General features: G+C 42.7%; 1 protein-coding gene across 3 annotated transcripts in view; it reads right to left on the reverse strand.

Annotated features, from left to right (window-relative positions):
- NCOA7 (nuclear receptor coactivator 7) overlaps positions 1–22,668 on the reverse strand; it is a gene marked incomplete at its 5' end in the record, with an annotated part of 156,783 nt that overhangs the window by 125,792 nt on the left and 8,323 nt on the right. For 2 of the 3 annotated variants that reach the window (XM_080805534.1, XM_080805532.1), the window contains one exon: positions 21,271–21,882. The exons of the other annotated variant lie outside the window; for it this stretch is intronic. Of the gene's footprint in view, positions 1–21,270; positions 21,883–22,668 lie in introns of those variants that run through there. 3 annotated transcript variants of the gene reach the window in all.

The raw sequence follows: 22,668 nt of genomic DNA on the forward strand, positions 1-22,668 counted from the left end.
AGGTGCCCATGGGATAGTCAGCTAGAGACACTCATCAGATATTTGATTGCATTTCAAGCACATAAGCATGGTGAGGGCTAGGGCAAAAGATTTAGAAATCATCAGTGTATGGTTGTGGTTAAGTCAGAAAAAAAAAAAAAAGAAAGAAAAGAAAAGCAAACAAACAAGAAAGCAAAAATACAATAACACCCTGCAAACATGACAGCTATGGACAAAGCCCTCCATGGAAACAATGGATCACAGTCTGAACTGATGGCTTTTCTGCCAAGTCCCTGATGTCTCTGATGTGTCTTTCTAGAAGACTTTATCACACAATAGGGAAAATAAGATGTGTGCAAAACACTAAAATGTAAGGTAGTAACTTGGAGTTGTCCAAATAAAGATAGTAAGAATAGAGAAGACACAAAGTTCACTCTGGATCAAGGTGATAAAGTAAGTCTTTAAGGGCCCTGAGGATTTCAATAGGTAAAAAGAAGAGAGAGAAAATTCCAGAAAGACGGATCGGCTGGGTGTAGGTACGGACAGAAAAAGAACAAGACACGTTCAAGCAAGAAGGACAAAGTGGCTACCAGTTAAGAAAAGCAAACCATGGGACGCCTGGGTGGCTCAGTTGGTTAAGCAGCTGCCTTCGGCTCAGGTCATGATCCCAGCATCCTGGGATCGAGTCCCACATCGGGCTCCTTGCTCGGCAGGGAGCCTGCTTCTCCCTCTGCCTCTGCCTGCCACTCTGTCTACTTGTGCTCACTCTCGCTCCTCTCTCTCTCTGACAAATAAATAAAAAAAAAATAAAGAAAACCTTTAAAAAAAAAAAAAAGAAAAGAAAACCAATCATAATGCCTGCCTACCAGAAGTTATTTACTTCAACGTATTATCCACACGTTATCTCTTTTAATCCTTACAACCATACTGTAAGTTCAGTATCCTTATTTCCACTAAATGGAGGTTGAGAGATACTAATTTCCCTAGTTTCACAGCACCAGCTGTGGTGGAGAAATGATTTAAATCCAGTTTGGTGCACGCTTCGATGCCTTTCAATAACCTTTGGAGTCAGAAATATTTGGAAATGAGTGAGAAAAAGCAGTCTAGAATCAACAGCACCCAATGCCTCAGCAAAGAGTCTGCAGGTCAGAGCAAATGTAGCTGGGTGTGGGGGGAGGGGGCCACTGAGCCCTCCCACAGGACAGCACCAGGGGAGGGGTAGGGGTCGAAGCCATGCCTCAAGGAACGAGCGTTCATTCAAGAAGCTGGGTGATGTTACTGAGTATTTACCCTAAAGATACAAATGTGGTGACCCGAGGGGGCACATGCACCCGAATGTTTATAGCAGCAATGTCCACAATAGCCAAACTATGGAAAGAACCTAGATGTCCATCAACAGATGAATGGATAAAGAGAAGATGTGGTGTGTATAGCTATAATGGAATACTATGCAGCTATTAAAAGAAATGAAATCTTGCCATTTACAATGACAGGAATGGAACTAGAGGGTATTATTCTGAGTGAAATAAGTCAATCAGAGAAAGACAATTATCATATATCTCCCTGGTATGAGGAATTTGAGAGGCAGGGTGGAGGGTTGTGGGGGGTAGGGAAGGAAAAAATGAAACAAGATGGGATCGGGAGGGAGACAAACCATAAGAGACTCTTAATCTCACGAAACAAACTAAGGGTTGCTGGGGTGGGGGGCAGGGAGAGAGTGGTGGGTTATGGACATTGGGGAGGGTATGTGCTATGGTGAGTGCTGTGAAGTGTGTAAACCTGATGATTCACAGACCTGTACCCCTGGGACAAATAATACATTATATGTTAATTAAAAGAAGAAGAAGAAGCTGGGTGATGAAAGAAAGAAAAGACCGTGGTGTCCAGCTCTCCCGAGCTCAGTCTCACACTGTGGCCTGAACCCAGTGGGGTCCCTTTACCCTCCCCTGCACTGACTCTGCACCATAATCCTTACTCTTTCTTCAAGCTTCAGGTGACCTGACTACACTCCTCTATCTGAACAGATCTAGCACAAGGCCGAGTTCTGCTCTAAAGCCTTCCCTGACCACTTGGGTGCTCTCCTCTCTCTCTCTCCCTCAGGAGCTTATTTCCCCGTGAAGCACTTAGTCATTCACTGTGTGACCATGCTGCTTCCCTTAGCCTTCTCAGCCACAAACAAATCAAAAGCTCCTTCGGGTCACACAAAACCCACCATGTTTCACAATTTCCTTTTACATCCCTAAATACTTAACACAGAACTAGGCAGTAAACCAACATAAAAGCTAAGGGAGGAATTAATCCAGCTTGGGGTGAGGTCAATTATATGGCTGACTGATATAAATCCAAGAATTTCCCCCCACCCCAACCAACAATTAAGAATTACTTGGAGGCAAATAAATAAATAAAGTGGGGGCAAGGGATATAGATGCAAACCAGTCTCTCTCCGACTCCAGAAAAGATGAGAATCCCTGCCCTGGGCCAGGTGGTTTATTTTAAAGTACCTCTCCTGCATGCCGCCATATGTGATGATCCCTGTTTATTAGATTTCTCCTCATGAATAAAAATGAAGTCATAACAATCTAATTGGAAAATTTTTATATTGCAAGCTGAGCCAGAAACTAATATTTGGTTCTAGTGGAAAAATATTGACAAGAAGAAGCACAAGAGAGAAAGATTAAATGATCCAAGAATGGACATCTGGTGCCGCTGCGTCTGTTTAGAATTTGCGAAGCTTTTTTTATTTTTTTAAGTATTCTCTTTGATAAACAAAAAATATACTAATCTTTGATTTCTTTTAAATGTCTGGGGATTTTTGTATTCCTTAAACAAGACATATGCAGCCCTTTCAGGTCCAGACGCACCAACAGATTAACCAGGAAGAGAGCGGCAAAGGATGCTGTAAAAATGATTTGCACGGAGCACCACAGAGCAGCCTTCATGCTTCACCGAAGAACCAGAGCTCCTTAAATCAATCTCTAATGGGAACTACATTTTCCATTATAAGTGGTCATAATGGGCTTCTTAAAAGCCCTTCTTTCATTTAATGTTGACTTTTCTTCACATCAATAAACTCTAGACTCATCCAAACACTGAATTACAAGAGTCTCCTGCATTTATGGCACATAACAGACCAAAAAGAATTTCGTGAGGTAAGCACAAGATGAATCTTCTATCTAAATAGTTCTTTTTGTTATCTGAAATCAGGATGGTCAATTTCAACCCCAAATCCTTCCATTATGCAAATAAAAAAGGCACCTACAAAATCCTTACCTTATAAGCGCTGTGTTGAAGACAAAATATTTGCTGTTATTACCTGCGAAGTGCTCCCTGTTTGAGACCATGGCGCCACTCAAAAAGAATTTAAGCACAGAGCGACAGGCGACTCCTGGAGTACATCAAACCAGCGTGGACCCACGCAGCCCAGGGTGGCTTTCTGGCTTCAAATCTAACACCCTGCCGTTTCTTGCATGTTCAGGTATAACCAGTCTGAACTAGAAAAACACTGGTGTACCTATGATGTCCATCAACTGTTTTCCCCACAACATGTTTCCTATTATACACATGAAATAATGATGAAAACATGCTTTGAGGCTTGGTCACACTATGTTTGGCCCCTTGGGGGACAGACCAAACTGTACCTTTCTATGCAGACATTTCCCCCTCAAGAATACTTATACTTCTACAGAAATAGAAGAGGTGTTCAGTGTTTCTCAAAGCCACAGTCATCTAAACAAAGGAAGGATATTTAAATTTCAGCATTAACCAAGGTCTGAATTTGAATACTTCCTTTAATAAGAAACCTGGGAAGACAGACATAGCAACAGATAGGAAAGGCTGCCACAAACATGTAAGCAGAGCAACCAGGAGATAATGCCCCCAAGTAGACAAATGTGTGTCACAAAACCAAAACAACAGAAAACAGAATGTAGAACAGAACCAAGAGCTAAAAAGTTACGTCTGAATCAAGGTGATGATCAAGGACAGGCCAATGGTCTCGGCTACTTGGGACAATGGGGCAACAAAGCCAGTGGATGGCAACATGAATGGAGAACTCATCAGCTCTTATGGCACTATTCTTTGCTTAAGGAACTGGAATTAGCTGAAAAGAATTAAACAAAAGTGAGTTTGATTTAAGACAAGTATAAAGAGGGGCGCTTGGCTGTCTGTCCGTAGAGCATGCAACTCTCAATCTTGGGGTCCAGAGTTCAAGCCCCACATTGTGCATAGAGTTTACTTAAAAAGAAAAAAAGGAGAAGTAGAGAGATTTCATCAAAGTTCCTAGGTATTTTAAGATTTTATCTATTTGAGAGAGATATAGCGAGCATGGGAGAGAGGATGAGAAGAGAGAGAGAGAGCACACAAGCAGTGGGGAGGGGCAGAGGGAGAAGCAGACTCCCAGAGCAGGGAGCCTGATGCAGGACTTGATCCCAGGACCCTGGATCATGACCTGAGCCAAAGGCAGATGCCTAACTGACTTAGCATCCAGATACCCAAAGATCCTAGATAATTTAAATGAAGACCCATCTCTAGGCTAGTTAGATCATATTATATGTTTCATCTAGGAAGAGAATGTGCAAATGAGATTTCTAAAAAGTCACTAGTAGGGTCAGGAATTATCAAAGATGTGGAAAGTGCCAGCAGCATGACAACGGACAAATACATTTTAATTTCAAAAGTTAGAAAGAGATTGTGTAAATCACACACTGTAGATCACACAGATTCCCAGCAAAACTTTAGGAAATGATCACAACAGGCAGGTTGGCCAGGACTAGGAAGAAGAGGCAGTGAAACCTGGGGTGGAGACTGTTTACAGAAAACTAACCATTCAGTGGAACAATAACAAACAGGCAGACCCCTTCTTAAAGGGGTCTTATCTTATCTTATCTTGGACCAAGTACTCTGCTGGAGATAAAAGATGAACACCAACATTCATCGGCCTAGAAACTCAGGCAAACAGGCAAGCTAAACCCATCAGCTGGTATGGCAGGTGGCAAGTCCCCAGATACTGGCAGAGCACAGAGGGAAGCAACTAACTGCTAAGAAGGGAAGGAGAGTCAAGGAACCTCTGAAGGCAATGCCAGGGCTGGGCTATGAAGGAGGAGCAGGGGCTTCCCCCAAAGAAGCCCTAGTGAGGCTGGGCTCACTAGGCAGACCAAGGCCGAGCGAGCCGAGTCGGGGACTGTGCGGTCCCAGAGAATCCTGAGTGGTCTGGGGTGGCTGGAGTGCAGGGCTGGTGGAGGGGAGGAAGTTCAGGGAATGGTGGCTTACTCAAATTACATTGACCTAATTTCCCTCTTGGACATAGCTATTATTCTCGTACACTAAGGAAATGAAGTAAAATACAATATAACTGTACTTAAAGGCATTTGCTAAGTTTCTCTTGATCTGCTTGTGGTTAAGACGGAGAAATGTGGGCTGGACATGGGTGGATGCTTCGATGATTACACGGATAAAGAAAAGCACTGAACCCTTGTGCCGGGAGGTTTGAGCTGACCAACTGACTGACCTCAACCCAGAGCCCGGAGCTGACCTCCATCTTCAGCCTGGAGGGAGGACGCTAATAGCTTAATGCAATATTTGTTCTTAGCCCCTTTCCTCATCAGTAAATTTACCACCTACTTGAATGACAACAGGGACCTCCTTATTAGACTTTTGGAAGAGGGATCACTAACATCCCGGATAACAGCATTTGGATTCAGACAGACGTCAGCTATCTGTAGGAAGGTGGAATTCACCCCATATGAACCTGAGGTTGTACATCTGGGTGAGGAGCTAAGGAATGAGAGAGACGGCTCAGCACCAGCACAGCAAATATTACCTGCCGTCTTCGGTGACAGTAAACTCCATATACCCAGTAGTGACATTCCACCGCCCTGCCTTCCAAAAACAGAACAAGGCAAACAAAAAAACCCACTTAATCAACCCAGAATAAAAAAGATTAGAATGGTCTGTGCCACCCTTCTTGAGGATTAGAATCTATCAGGATGACTGCATTTAACTCTCCTCTTCCACTATAGGAGAACGAGAAGGCAAGTGGAGCGACCAGGGTGGTTAAGTGACATAAAACTAAGCTTTAAGACTAATAGTCAAATGACCTGGTCAGGGTTCGCCTACAAAGAGTTGGAGTGAATTGACATCTATATTCAAATGTCTGAAAGATCTTATCTGGTCATGGATTTAGGCTTGAACCAGTACACCTCTGAGGGGGAATACCCGGGACTGAGCATTAGATATGTAGGGAGAGGGGTTTTGGTTCAACATAAGAACTGTTTTACAGACAGATGCAAACAGCCACCTCAGGATAGGGCGGCTTCTTGATCTCCAAAAGTGACTGAGCTACAGATCCACAGTTCTCAACCTTATCAAAATCAACACCCCTCCTCTAAATAAATAGGTATTTCACAATATGCCCATTAACGATATTGAAATGAAGTTCATAGCTAATATAATCTACTTATACACCAAATTTTATGAAAGCAATATAATGCCCCAAAGGAAAGTCATTTATAACAGCTATTTCAATAAGCAAATTCTCGGGCACTAGTTCACTAAAAGACATAATGAAATACTCAGACGCTTGCACCTGTTTCTACAGGGCAAGTTTAGCTATAGGAGAGATGGGATCAGAAACGATTTCATTACAAATGAGAAGTATAAGCAAATGAAAAAGCTGAGGTGAGGGGCAGCTGGGGGGCTCAGTCGTCAAGTGTCTGCCTTCAACTTGGGTCACGATCCCAGGGTCCTGGGATTAAGCTCTGTGTCGGGCTCCTTGCTCAGTGGGAAACCTGCTTCTCCCTCTCCCACTCCCCCTGCTTGTGTTCCTTCTCTCGATGTGTATCTCTCTGTTAAACAAATAAATAAAATCTTAAAAAAACCGAGGTGAGGGGGAATAGGGAGAGTGGGTAATGGGGGGGCTGGGGTACAGAGAACATTAGAATAAGAACTAGTGCTATGAAGAATAACTGAGTATTTCTAAACATGGTAACTTAAAGCTATTCTCTTTTCTTGAGAATGTCCCAATAAATAGTCACATAGTCCTACAGAAGATATAAAATACCTGAGTGTAAGGGACAATCCTTATTGTCTAGAACTGTCCTGCTCATTACAGAGCATTTGACACGACACCTCTGCCTCCCCCTCAACTAAACGCCAGTAGTGCTCCGCCCCCTCCCATAACGGTGGGAAACAAACTGCATCCTGGTCAGGGGAAGGAGGGATGCTGGGCGGGGGGAGGATGGATACTAAACTCATGGAGAGCTACTATTACAGAGGAAAGTGAAGGTCTGTAGGGAAACTAATACTTAAATTTTTTAATTAAAAATGTTTAATTTCAAAAATTACTTCCAAGCTGAGATTTTATAAACTCCACACATGAGAAGTTCTGTTTCCAAGATGCCCGTGCTTCACCTGACCTCTCTGACCCACTCTATCAGGGCATTGCAGCACCACTGAACAGGACGGGCCTGGTTAACATCCAGACTCCGGCATCTCCGAAATATGTAACTTTGGGCAATTTACTCAGTTTTTCTGGTCCTCGATGTCCTTATCTAAGAGACTAAATGGGTTTCAAAGGTGTCTATTAGAGTCTAGTGCTCCATGGAACAGAAAACTCTATCCAGAGAGCCCAGATGTTCAAATATTCACAAACACCACCAGAAGAGCTAGACTCAAATTTGTCCCAAACAGAACAATCGTACAGGAAACTAACTGCAGCTAGACAGCTCCAGCGACTATAAAGATGACACCAATTGCAAAAGTTAAACATTTACTGAACATTAACCACATGCAGCAAGTTTTTTTGTTCGATGCTGTTACACTGCTTAATCTTTAGGAGTGTATGAGAGAGTTAATGTTCTTAATCCTTTCCAGATAAAGAATCTGAAGTTCAGAAAGGTTAAAGAACTTAATCAAGGTCAAACAGCCACAGAGTGAGAGCCAGAATAATTAGCTTTACCTGATTCCAAAGTCAAACCCACTAGTAATGGCCTCTAATGCTAGGCTAGATCTCTACACAGACTTTTCGCTTTAGCTGCCTGGTTCTTCCTACATTTACCCACCAGTAAAAAGAATAAGAGTGTGAACACCCAGCTTTCTGGCGAGCTGTCTTTTAGGATGTAAATCCTGAACTGTGTTCACACTAGTCACTACGATTTGTTAATAAAAGCACTGCAGTGAACATGTCTATGCGTTCAATAAATATTTACTGCACTGAATTAGACTTAAAGAGCTAACTGGAAAGCACACTCCCTTAATTCACTAAACTAAATGGATTACCTCTTCCGTCTTAAGGACAGAAGTAATGACATAACTTTGAATATGACAGAAATATTTCTTAGCAGTTGATCTTTCATTTGGTTCTGCTATGAAAAGTAATCTTCTGCCAATCCAAATATTTTTCCACTGAAAGTTAGTAAAGACAGAGGATCGGAAAGTGGAATTTATTAAAGACAGAGAATCAGAAAGTGGAAGTTATTCTTTTTAAAATAACATTTCTAGGTGCCTCCTTAGCACAGTACGTAGCACGTCAATCTCATAAAATAACATTTCTTTACTGATTTTTTTAAAGATTTTATTTATTAATTTGACAGAGAGTGAGAACAGGAACACAAGCAGGGGGAGGGGGAGAGGGAGAAGCAGGATCCCCCACCCCACCCCAGCAGTAAGCCCAATGCAGGGCTTGATCCCAGGACCCTGGTTATCATGACCTGAGTCGAAGGTAAATGCTTAACAACAGAGCCACCCAAATGCCCCTCTTTATTTAAGTTACAAGAGTCCTTTTTTCCTAGGGACTGAAATCATAGGTCCTTTCTAGAACTAAAAACCATGATTCTATAAAAATTCTATGAGAGGCTTTTAATGTACTGCATGCATTCTTTCATTAATATTCGTAAGAGTATAAGAGTTCCGTTTTGCAGTTTTCTACCATTGCACGAAGACAGATTAGAGGAGAAAAATATGCAGAAAGTCATATAGAAAGTTACTAGAGGCAATGAAAACAGAAGAGAGTCCACTCTGCCAAACTCATTTCTCATACACAGAGAAAACTTCCTCTTTCTCACCATCAATCACTATTTATTGGGCCTCTGCTACATGCATGATTGTCTTTCTCAAGAGTGGGGGGAAATCTGCTGCCTGCATCATCCACAGAAGTGGTTTCTGGGGACATCCCTACTGCCGTAGCACTGCCAGATCCCCCAGATGATCTTGAAGACGAATCTAAATGTGGTAGACACCACAGAGCATCAAGAAAGGAACGGGTGACATGGGAACAAAAGTTTATCCTCAATTACTTTTGGACTTCCTTTCAATATTCTCAGACCCATTGCTAAAATCCTAGGAACTTGGGCCTTTTGGGTTTTTTGTTTGTTTGTTTGTTTGTTTTCCAGACCTCTTCTGGACTTGGCCCAAAAGGAATAAGCTCCACACTCTTCTGGCGTCTCTCTACTGATACAGAACCAAAGTTCATTCCCCAAGGCCTTGCAGAGAATAGATGCCAACTTGAATCACTGTGCCAGCTCCCTGGGCTCGTGGCAAATGCTGTCACTACTGCAGGGGCTGTGGTCTTATATGCCCCAGCTCCTTCGATTTTAGGACAGAAATCACTGTGAGCTGTGGTTACTACTACTCATTTATTGTTGTTATTATTAGCAATTAGATGGAAGGTGCCTATTTGCTAGATCTGAAGTAGAGGGAACTGATGCAAACAAAACCAATAAAATTTAATAGATAAAAGATATCATAAGTGGCATGCCTTTACAAAGAACATACAGTTTATGGGCTTCAAACACTAGTTTTCGACAATTCGATTTGAGCATCTTTTGAACTATCAAGAGACATACAAGTTCACTCTACCAGGTAAACTATTTCACTACAGAAAGGGTGACACACTCCTTCATTCTCTTATGGATAGTATCTGCAACTGGATGCATTTTCAAAATACACCAGCATATGCTCATACTTGTAAAAATGCGAACTACAAAATAATTGAATTATTACTCTTCTTAATGTACTTTCAGTATATTTATTTACTTGGAGATTAAGGAGGCAATAAATAATTTATATTTACTTCAAAATAGTGCTTTGTCACATATTTATATGCAATCTCTTCAATTCAGTAAGCATTTACCAAAAACTTCTTTTATTCCTGTACCGCTGTACCATTTATCTAAAACCTATGAATACAAAAAAGGACTCAATAGACTCTTTAAGAAAACTTTGATTTTTTTTGACGAGACAAAATTAACATAAATAAAACAATCAGACAAAAATGGGTATGACAAAAATTAATGACTGATAAAATGTGTTTACGCACAGAGAAGCATTAGTAGAAAGAAAAGGGCCAGGTCACACAGGCCAGTGTTGTTAGGAAAGGTGCCTGAAGTAGGACCACATTGAAAACAACCATTCATGGTTCTATTTCAATGGTGCTACAAGATTAACAATCGTATCTGTAAACCAGAAACAGTTTTACCCTTAATGAAAATGTTCTCCATCAGAGCATGCTCAAGAGGACGATGAGTCTACTAGCTTCTGCCTCTGATGTCTCAAAGATGACAGAGAGGGTCACGTAGTGCTTTGGTCAGTACAATCGAAAATGCGCTGAATACACGAGTATGGTTTCAGGAACAAGGCATAATGAAAAGTGTCTAAGGGGCAGGAAATCTCCCCAACATAAAATTAAATCAGTTTTGTGAAGTACCATGACCTCTACTTGGAAGAAAAAAAAAAATGTATGTGACTTCAACTATAATTTTCCAAGAGACTGGGTTAAGAAACCAAGTCTATGGTTTAATACATTTTCTTCTGAAGGTTTATTAAGTTGCTGCACATAAAAGTTCTTGTAGAATTCACAAGAAAAACTGCCCTCTAGCAGACTGGACTGCTGTTCTCAATGATGTACCTGTTCCCTGTGAGAAAAATATACATCCACACTCTCCGCTATGCCACCTTGTGGTGCTCTGCACGACTATGCAAAGGGTGCATCTCCACCCACCTGGCCAGGTGGCTTGTTTTGACCAACAGACTGAGAGCTAACAGTGTACCTAATTGAAGTCGAGGCTCTAAGAGGCTTGGCAAAGGTCGGCTCTCCTTCAGAAGGGAATGTTCCAGGTACCAACTTTTCCTTCTTCAGCCCCTTCCCAGGATCAAGATGTGTGGAACAGACCTGCACTCCTACCTTCACTTTGGAGGCCAGCTCACCCCCGCCAAACCCAACCAAGAGCAGCCAAACCGCAGTCAGTCTGCCGATTTATGAATGTGAAATAAATTATTGTGGTTCTAAGCCACTAAGATTTGGAGGCAGTTATGCAGCGTTATCGCAACAAAAAAACCCAAAACATCCTTAGAAATATCCTGATCCGCAAATTACTTTGTGGATTTTTACCAGGGAGACCAAAGCCACATAGTTAGTACATACTACTGTCTATAAGAAGAACTCTACCAAGGCGTGGAATACCAAAGCCCAGAGACAGAAGCAGCCAATTAACACAAATAGCCAGGAAAGCTTCCCTTCCTTGCAGTTGTCATTCACCCCGTAACCAATGAGAGTGGCTATGGAAGTTAAGCCGTCAGAAGGCATCATCTGACACCAAGGGTAACTTCTGCACATCTTGGTATATACATACATCTGTAGACTTTGATGTTACTTTTTGTTATGAGGTGAACTGTGTTACCCTGCCCCCCAAAATGTTTAAGTTGTAGCCACAGTACCACATAAGAGGACCTTAATTGGAGAAACGGTACATGCAGATGCAATTAGTTAAGATGAGGTCATACTGGAGTATGGTGGGCCTCTAATCCAGTAAGACTGGTGTCCTTGTTAAGAAGATGGCCATAAAGTGGCGCCTGAGTGGCTCAGTGGGTTAAAGCCTCTGCCTTCGGCTCAGGTCATGATCCCAGGATTCTGGGATTGAGCCCCAAATCGGGCTCCTTGCTCAGCCAGGAGACTGCTTCCCCCTCCCCGCCCCCACTCTCTCTGCCTGCTTCTCTGCCTTCTTGTGCTCTCTCTGTGTCAAATAAATTAAATCTTTAAAAAAAAAAGTCTCATCTTTTATTTAGATCAATGGTCTCCATTTAAAAAAGTTATATTCCACATTAGTACAAGTATCTGAGCATAAAATCCTAATATGTATATAAATATATAGATTTTTTTAAATATTTTATTTATTTATTTGACAGACAGAGATCACAAGTAGGCAGAAAGGCAGGCAGAGAGAGAGAGGGGGAAGCAGGCTCCCCACTGAGCAGAGAGCCCGATGCAGGGCTCGATCCCAGAACCCCAAGACCACGACCCGAGCCAAAGGCAGAGGCTCAACCCACTAAGCCACCCAGGTGCCCCATATGTATATATTTTTACTTGTAAAAAACATGCCTTCTGGACTAATACATGCATTATAAAACATGTGACAAAAATAGAAATCATGAAAAGATGATACATTCTAGCAATTTCTTCCATTACCATCATGGGGCACATGTATCTCAGTTGGGAAACCACTGGTCCAGACTATGAGTAGATATATGAAAGCATTTCCTAGGATTTTTGTCCTTTCCAGGAAATGCAAGATCTATGAGAATCTATCATATTTATGAACTTTAAACACATTTTCTGGAAGATTCATTAACTTGTCTTGATCAAACAAGCACTATTTTTGAGTTGATGATAGAGGTATCCTTGCAATTAGGATTAGTTTGTATATTACTGGACCCCAACTGTAAATCCATTGCTAACCATGGTGTTCTCTGCAATTGAGCTCTTTAGTTTTTAGGCTTTAAGAATGAAAATTTATTATCAAAACTTCAGGTAAATATTTATAAGACTCAGAGAACCAAATGAGGTAACATTCTGATTTTGAAAAGAAAGTAAGAAGATTGGACAAAGGAAAGATGGAAAACTCATAAATCATGTCTTAAGAACACTGTCAACCCAACAACACCCAATCTTCCTGTGCCCCATGTGCATATATGTGAATAACACTGCTAGAAAACTGAAAGCCACAGAGTAATATAAAACACAGTCCTATCAGCTTACTGTAAGAACAACTAAGCCATAAAGCAGCCAATGTTTAATTTGTGTACAAATAGTTAAGTGACAAAATAACTAAAATTAGGGGTAGAGTAGATGTTTGGGGAAGTGTTCATGTAATTAAGCATCAACATTATGCAGAATGTTGGGTTTAAAGGAAGAAATGTGCAAGGAAATTTCAGATAAAGGGGGCAGTCAAAAAGCAAGTGTGTGAAAGGGGTACTGGGGCGCCAAGTTCACTCAGGTGGGCAGTGGGAGACAGGGATCAGTGCCTGAAATGTGGAGATGATACACAGCCTTAGCTGCATTTTCTTGCTTAAGCTTCCACAAGAAAGCCACCACCACCAAAATGTCATCAATCATTTTATTTGGTCTACTTATTCTTGAAGAACTAGCCTTGGGGCTGATCTATACCCAAAACAAGCAAGCGACATGCAAGAAAATATGAAGCAGATGGCATGTGGGTGAAAATGTTGGGGAAGTGAAATATTAGTAGCTTTGAAAGGAGGAAAAGAAAGTAAAATATGTCAAAATGAATATGCATTTGGTAAAGAAAAGTTGAGACTATAAGAATCCTAGGACACCTTAATTTTAGTAGTTTCTAACAAGTATCATTATAATATATATGGATAATACAAATGTGAAAAATAGAAATTGCCTATGATCCCATCAATGGGGAAAAAGCTCTACTATTTTGTCACTTTCCTGTCTTTTCTTCCATGCAGGTGCATTTTAAAATCAAATTAGGATCCTTTTGGGCATACAGTTTGGTAAACTATATACTATCACTTAAAAAATACTGTTGGATTTGTCTCAAATTCTCCAACTATCGCCCTTGATAATAATTACTGCAGTTGCTTACTCTGTGACAGGACTTTACATATATTAATCCATCTAATTCTCAATACCATGTGGGAAGTACATACTATTCTCTTCATTTTATAGATGAGAAAATCAAGGAGAAATTAACTTGCCTAAGTTCACATAGCTGGTAAATGGTGGGAGAGGGTTCCAAGCCAGACAACTCGCTCCCGTATCCCTCCTCATAACCCCTGACCATTCCACATGCCCCCTCCCCACAACCCCCCAGACACTATGCTGATTGCTGAAATTGAACCTCATTCCTGATTCCCTTAGGATGTACTCTTAGAACCACTGGTGCCAAAAAATTTAACTAGCTGAACTGTTCTCAATCTAAAGTATACCAACAGACCCTCTCACCATCCATGAGAAAGGACTATGACTCAACCTCAACTTTGCCAGCACCGTTATGGACTTTTAAAATCTAATTTCAACCTGCATTTCTTTGGGGCAATGAAGTTGAATATGTTTTCCTGTCTTGGCTATTTGCAGTTACTGTTTTGTGAATTTGCTATTCCTGCTGTAGACTGTTTCCCCCACCCCCAAATTCATACATTGGAAACCTAATGCCCAGGTAATAGTATTAGGTGGGGCCCTTGGGAAGTGATTAGGTCATGGGGTCACACCAGCCCCCTCATCAGCGGGATCAGTGCCCTCATAAAACAGGTCCTGGAGAGACCCCTAGCTCCCTCCACCATGTTAAGAATACGAGGAGATGTCAGCAGTCCACAACCTGGGAAAGAGGTTTTGCCACAGCTCGACCATGCTGACACCCTGATCTCGGACTTCCAAGTCTCCAGAACTGTAAGCAATAAATGTTGCCATGTATAAGCCATCCAGTGTATGGTATTTTGTTACAAGCAGCCTGAATGGACTAAAACAATTCCTTACTAGAATACTCTTTGAAGAGCTAAGGTGTGTTAAATTGAAACTACTTTGCAAAGTGTTACAATTTGAGGTATCAGAGAGCTGCTCACAAGCTGTTTCAGCGGGACCCAAAAGAGTGGAATCACCAGGACCTCGGGAGGAGGGCTCAGTTGTAACTCCCGGGACTGAGCAGGCCCTCCCAACACACTAATGGCCCAAAACTGCTTTATATCATCATACAGCAGGGACTGTTCTTATCCAACAGCTAGAATACTCTTTACTACCCCTCAGGACACCCTAGGATCAACATGCCTGAGGAAACAAATCAGTAAATCTGATGTTCGCTGAGTGAGGTCACAATTACAGCAAGAAAATGAAAGATCTTGAAGGATCTCATACCTACAAAGTCATCTCGCGAATTTTTCCTACTCTGCAAGGCATACCTGATTAATGACCAGAATCATCCACCAGTCAGGATTCCACATGAACAGTGCTGAACAAACACTATTATAGTCCTACTCTCTAAATTCTCTGTTAATCAGTCAACAGCAAACGACCTCGTGCCAGGCACACTGCAATAAAACTGAGCACACAGGACACCCTGATTACTCGGCTTGGAATTAAAAATACCTCATTTGCATGCATAGGAGTCACTTCTTAGGATAGACCATTCTCTCCAGATGGTTCATGTCATCTGTCAGGGTCAATGTTTAATGGCACCCTATTTGGACGTTTTTGCCACTCTGTGTACCAATTGCAGAGGGAAACACGAGGGCAGAGGCATAAAAGACACTCTCCGAGATGAGGGCCATAATAAATCCAAACGTTATTTCAAATGAGTGTTAACACAACATTTGAGAGAGAATTAGAGAAGGCAGGATGCTAGAGAAAATGATACAGGCATGTATTCTACTGGGGGGCTGAGGGGAAGAGTAGAAGAGGGATGAATGGTTAAATAAAAGCTTCAACCTGGGTGTTTTGGGTGGTTTTTTTTTTTTTTTAATCAATCTTAGCATGCTATCCAAAATCAGAGTAAATTTCTACTAGAAAAGCAATTTTGTTGTTTATGAGAAATCCCTATTCCCAGTATGGAAACTGATTTGGGGCACTAAATTACACGGGCAAGTCTCTGTGAGTTTATGGAGTCTCAACTAAAAATGGCCCCTAGAGAAGACACCAGACCTGGGTGTGGCTTGCTAAGGAAAATGGGAGCACAAGGAGCTCCAAGCAGAGGGAACAACAGCATGGAGAAGGAAAATCGTACGCTATGCATGTTCCAGAAGTGACAAGCAGTTTCGTATGACAGCAGAGATTCTTAACTTGCAATCCATACACAAGGATGTGCAGGCAAAATGGTGTGTGGTGTGTGATGGGACCGTGAACTTTTATCAGATTTTTATAAAGGGTCCATAATTTAGGGCAGGGGTAATGTGGCAGTGAAGAACAAATGCGGGTCAAAGCCATGACAGGGAGGTACAGGGGGCAACAGATGAATTCCTCAGAGCCCCAGAGACCGCTAAGATCTCCGGCAGACTCCTTCCCATGTAGAATGATCCTCAGAGGAAAGCTGAGAAGGAAGACTGGCTGGAAAGTGGAGAGCTGAGATGTGGCAGAAAGTAAAATGCAGGCAACAGTCCAAAGCATCTGAGGAGCCAAACAAGGGCAGTGGGAATGGAGAGAAGGGACTTCGAGAAACGGTAGGGAGATGTAACAGACAGGCCGAATGTTCTTATTTGCTTGTGTATGCATCAAATGTCACCGGAAGATTCCCACTTAACAGATAGCATTGGTCGCCAGTGGATAGCGGAAGCCTGTAACTGGGGCAAGGGGACGAGAGAGTCCTTTTATTATATACCCATTTGCACCTTCTGAATCACATGAAGGTATTAACTGCCACAAAAATAAATTTTGAAAAAGACATAGAGGTTACTGAAATGAAATGCTTCTGTGTAAAAATCTGCCCACATCTCTCTTCAAAGGACACTAAGGTTTCACATTCCCCTTTTGAATTCAGATTATTTTTCCTCAAAGTCTCCTGCACCACACCCATGAGTGAACCTTAAGAAGGGCCAATCTCTCTGTTGATCTGGGCGAATCCGTTATCATATAGCACTTGGCATCATATAAATGTAAATACCTGATTACATTCAGCCAACTTAACAGGTAGTTATCAAAATACCAGAATGAAGAAATTTTAGTCAATTAACTAAACTATTAACAATTCACTAACAATTAACTAACAACTAACTATTTTATGGTAAATAAATGAGACACAAAGAAGAATCTATTAATCTGATTCATTAAAACAGAGATGATACCATACGATGATAATGATACGAAAGAGGTCAGATTTGAGGTTTGGTGTGGTGAGTGTTAAGCAAGTTTAGGCTAGCCCCCGGAGCTAAAAATGACTTTAAAAGTTATATGGAATGAATCTCCTGTTCAGCCTAACAAAGTACATAAGATAGATTCCAGAAATAACTGACTTAAATTTAATGATCTGACCAATTTTTAAATTGGTGGTAAGTGGACATAATTTAATATTACAAAATAAATGGAATTTAATTTTGCAAAACTATGGAACATTGTTTTCCATTCGGCTATCTAAGTACAAATACACGTGAGTGGAACTTAGTTTTGCGAAACTAGAGAACACTGTTTTCCATGTGGATGTATAACCTCAAATATACTAAACTTGCAACACTTATTCAAAACATATTGAATGGAATTGATTAAACTTGCTAATCAAAAACATGCATCTAGAGATCAATTCTGCAAATGTTTTCATTTGGTTTTATGTATTATGTTTTGCCTTGTTTCACAAAGGATATGAGTCAGCTTTAAATAATAAATTCAATATAGTGGGAAAATATAATTAGATAAAAATCAGAATCAAGAAAAACAAAGTAGAACAGAAGCTCAATATCAAAGGTAAGTTAGAACATCAATATTAGGTCATAGGTTTTTATAGTTAAAATCTAGTTGCAAATTTGATTCTGCATTTGTTAGTTGCCAAATCAGAAAGGGAAATATAATCGATTATCTGATGCTAGATTTGCATTGTGAAAAAAAGGTACACAACATTTGTGCAGGGCAAGTAAAGCTTTTCTTTGTCCTCTATCGCTAAATGGAACTTGCCTGGGTCTTCACACAAGAGCTGCAAAAGGAACAATGATCTTGGTAACCACATCTCTTAAGTAACCCAACAGCAGGTTCCTTGTGACGCCTATTATTCGTAGAATCCCTCTGCATGTGCACAATTGGGGGTGGGGTGGGGTTACAAAAGATTCAAAACAAGGTCACCAATGTACTCATTTCTGAAAATTTCGCTAGACTCCCAGTCTAACATCTAGACCTGGAATGGAATGGGTGGAGTTTCTGGCCTTTATTCCGCCAACCTTCTAGAACCATCATTTCTCTCCATTAAGATTCAGATCAAATTTATGAGCTGACAACTGATATTCTCTGGCATGTGCAGAAATAAAGGCATTCTACGCCACTGTTCAGAAGAGGTTAGTAGACAACTATTCTTCAACCACCACCTCTCCATATTTGAAATTCGAGGTCATACAAATTTTCCTTTCCATACTTTCTCTGCAATTATAACAATTCTGGTTTCAACATATGTAAATTGAGTGGATCCCACCAGATGTAAAGAACAACAACAAAAAGTATGGGCTGGTATTAAAAAAAAAAAAAAAAAAAAAAAAAAGGACAGTAAATAACATTTAGCAAAGAAGGGATAGAGGTTTTGGCAACAAACCTTAGGAAAGATACAGAAAGAGAGGAGAGACTATACCTGGTCTTAGAATTGCATTCTAGTGGTGCATATGGAGGCGGGGTGTTGGGGGCTCACCAGACAGGGCCCTGAGAGTGAGTCATCCAATCACAGAGGCATTGCGCATTTGGATGAAGGACACACACAGAAAAATTCCTCTCCCATTCTGAGATTAAAAACTAGCTCTTAATTGACTGGTTTCAAGGCCAAGAGTGTCAGCACAGCCTAAGTACTCAATTTCTATTTGTCAAATGAACAAATAAGTGTTTATTATCTGCAACAAAGTAGAAAGAGTTTACTGTAACCAGAGGGGAGGGCTCTTTTGAGAAATTAAAGAACAAGTAAAACAATGTGAATTAACTGCTCAATATTCTTGATCACAAATGTAAGATGTATAAAATGTAACTATCTTTATCTGGGGGAGGACTTTTGCTGCATTTTAATAAATTGTAATGTTTTCCATATGTTCCCTCCCACTGTTGGTTCCCCCAATCTTACCACCTTTTACATAAAAGTGTGATTTCCTCACCATATAGGAAAGGCCCAAGCAGGATGGAGAAACAATAGTAATAAACTATGGCTACTGTCCTTCTATGAAAATAACTCTTTGGGGTAATATATACTGAGGATAGTGGCAAGGTATTAAAATGACAAAAAAGGGGCACCTAACTGGTTCAGTCTATGGAGCATGCAACTCTTGATCTTGGGGGGTATGAGTTCAAGCCCCATGTGGGGTGTGGAGATTACTTAAAAATAAAATCTTAAAAAATAATAATAATAAAATGACCAAAAAAGTAAAGAAAAAAGGGAAGAGAATAAAAAGACTGGACCACTCCCAGATAATTGTGTTACACAAAGTTACTGGAAAAAGGTTAATACTGATTCATAAAGCTTACATAACAGGGAAATAAAAACAAAATCAAAACAGGAAATCTCACAGTGCAAAAATAAAGCAAATGAAATATGATGCAGTGATCCTTGATTCTTCCAAGATAACATAGAATTTAAAAGCAAAAAGACACTGAATCTTCCAAAACCCTGATTTCCAAATTATGAAATGTGGAAGGCAGCTATGCTCACCACTATACCACCAATGCATGCAAACTATCAAATTTGGAAATTGATATGCTTATACACTAAGGAAAGCCTGTACAGTCTGAATCATTTAGGAACCACGGACACCCCTAAATGCTTTATTTTTACTTTTACCTGTAATAAAATACATTATAATTAGATCATCTACAACTCAAGTCTAAACAGAATTAATATGTCACTTAGTAACCAAAACACTGTTACCTCTGGAGTAACAGAATTTTCTTGTAAACATGAGTTGTATTTTTTTGAAATTGTGTTTGAGAGTTTAATAGAAATATGTTTGATTACCAACAAGACCAGAAAATCTGCAAGCTCAGACATGAAATGCACTTATATTAGGGGTTGAGGAGAATTACTTCATTTAATAACACAATTTTTTTAAAAAAGCATGTGGTCCTAAGAATGCCAAAATTCATATTTAAATGTAAAGACAATCTGACACTTTCCAAAAACAAGCAATTTTTAAAAATCCAGTTAAACTTCAAGAGCCACAGGACAGTGTAATCCTAAACTGTCTTTAGATGAAGTCTGAAACACAGTTCATTCAACAAATAACTAATGAGCACCCAGCATGGATCAGAAGCAGAGGATTACAGAACTGAACAAGATTCCGTCCTCCTGGAGATGACATTAGCTAATTTTCCAAAGCTCTAAACCTTAATGCGTTAGTATAAAATTAGAGTTCACAACGATCTACTTTCCAAAACTCTAAATCTTCTTGCTTAATATAAAATAAAATTTTAAAAAAAGAAGAAAGAAAGAAAGCCCGTGAAGAGATAATCTTGCCCAAAGCCCTGATGTATGAACTTCACACCTGGGGGAAAAGAAAGAATTCATAAACCAGTTTCTCAAAAAAAACGAACCGTAACACCTAGCTGGAAGCTAGGCTGTGCCCAAGGCTGCCTCTGCTGGCCGCCTGGGTGCATCCTTCCAGCAGATTCTCAACTCCCGACACCTGTATCAAACTTGCCACTCTAAAAACACATCCCTTTAGGAAAGCAGGAGGTTCCCGAGTAGGCATCACCAGAGTACTCCAGCCTCACGTAGCTCCGGAAAAATCTGCCTTCTAGAAGGGCCTTCCCTAACTGGCACCAAAACGTTGCCTGTAAGGGACTGAGCGATCACCAAGTGTATACAGCACACAGCGGGTTCCGAAATATACAAAAATCCCCGGCTACTTCTGCGTGCTGCTAAAATAACGCTTTGCGTGGCTACACGTTTAGCTAAAACAGGAAGAAAGCATCTGCTCATTCAGTCGAAACATTACGGTGACATATTTTTTACCTGAGCTGCTGAAAATCCAACGGTACTCCTCCCTCCCTCCCCCCCCCCACCCCGGCCCGCCCCGCCCCGGCCCCCAAATAAGCCACTAGCCCACCGGTCCTCCCCACCCCCGCCCGCCGCACGCAGCCCACCCGGGCGGGAGGGAGGCGGGCGGGGAAAGGGGTCAAGCTCTCCTTCGCCACCACTCGGCCTTACGAGCTCCAGGAGAGGTTGTCAGGTTCACAGGGTCTGCGCCCAGCGCCATTAGCACACCTTCGAGCGCTCTCCCGAGCCCGGGCGGGAGGCAAGTTTGGCGGGTCCTGGCCCCGGCTCCCCCGCCTCTCCCCAGAGGCAGCATCAGCTGCGGCCGGCGGCTGCAGGGCTGGTCCCCGCCTCACCCACCTACCTACAGGGCGGGGGCGCCGGCTCCTCGGGTCCGGGAAAAGGGGATCGGGCGCACGCATTTCTGGGAGCGCTGGCCTCTGCAGCTCGGCGCGGGGGAGCGCATCCTCTAGGGTGGGGGAAGGAGGGGTCGGGGGAGGTTCGTGCGGCGAGGAGGAGCAGGGGCGGGAGGGAGGAGCGCCGAGGCGCGTGCCCCCGGGGACCGGCGTCCGGAGCTGGTGGACTCCGGCGCCGCCAGGACTCCTCAGTCCTCTCGCCGAGCGCGGCACCTTGCCAACCCTGCAGCTGCGCCCGCGGTCAGGGCATCGGCCGCGACAGGCTCGCGGGCCCTGCCGGAGGCGGGGAACTGCGGGTGGCGCGACGCGGTGCAGACGCCCGCCTCTAGCTCCGCCCGGCCCGCGCCACGCTCTGCGCCCCTCCGCCTCGGCGGGGCCCAGGAAGCTCCGCGGCGGGGCTCGGCGGCTTGGGTTGCGGCATCCTCCCCGCCCCGGCGACCTCCGAGCTGGAAGGCTAAGTACCCCCGCCACCCCTCAGCTGCCGCAGCCTCCGCGGCCCGACACAGCCCCAACCCTGGCCGGGCGGCTCCGCCCCGGAGAGCTGCGCGCGCGGCCTCCGCAGGCCTCGGCCCATTGTGACGCGTCCAAGAGGGAGCTCGCTGCTACCCGGGCGGCCGGACGTCGGGCGGCGCAGCCTGGGAGGGTCGTCTTACCTCGCCCCGGGCCGCATCCCCTACCCCTGGCCCGCCATGGGCACCACTCTTCGTGGAAAGTGAGGCTTTGAGAGCAGAGCTGGACTTATAAAGCGTCTCTCCGAGTTTTAAAGCCTTGAGTTTCCGTCCAGCTTGGGGACCACTGGCCACAATAAAGTCATCCTTCTGTCCTTTCCGGCTTTACGTTTCTCAAAGGGGCCCACCATCTCCTCCCCCTCCCGCTCCCGACCTGGTACAGCATCCCGGATGCTGCCAAATTGCAATCAGTACAGCAGTAGGGACGTAGCTATTGGATTTTCCAGGCCGAGTCTTGGCAGAGACCCTAGAGAGCCTTGGTTGGGAGGATTTGCATCAGCAACGGGGCAGTGCTGGTGAGCTTCCCATTCCTCCTTGAGAGCTCTTTCCTCTTTGGTCCCATGACCAGCACTGCAAGATGACTAGGAGGATTTGGCCTTGAGGTTTACCCTTACACACAGGGGGGAAAAAAAGTCAAGGCATAGTCTGCAGCTGGTCTGATAACATTGGTATGTCAGGCCATACACACAAGCACACTAGATAGTGGCCTCTGGGTTGTTGATGCCGCTTATGGGCTTGGGCATTTCAGTTGCAAGCGGTCACGTTATACTATCTTGCAAGGTATGGAATAATTGTCCAATTCTGTACTGAACATATATAAAATTGGACATCCGGTTT

Source organism: Martes martes, assembly GCF_963455335.1.
Source record: "Martes martes genome assembly, chromosome: 6".
Classification (NCBI taxonomy): domain Eukaryota; kingdom Metazoa; phylum Chordata; class Mammalia; order Carnivora; family Mustelidae; genus Martes; species Martes martes.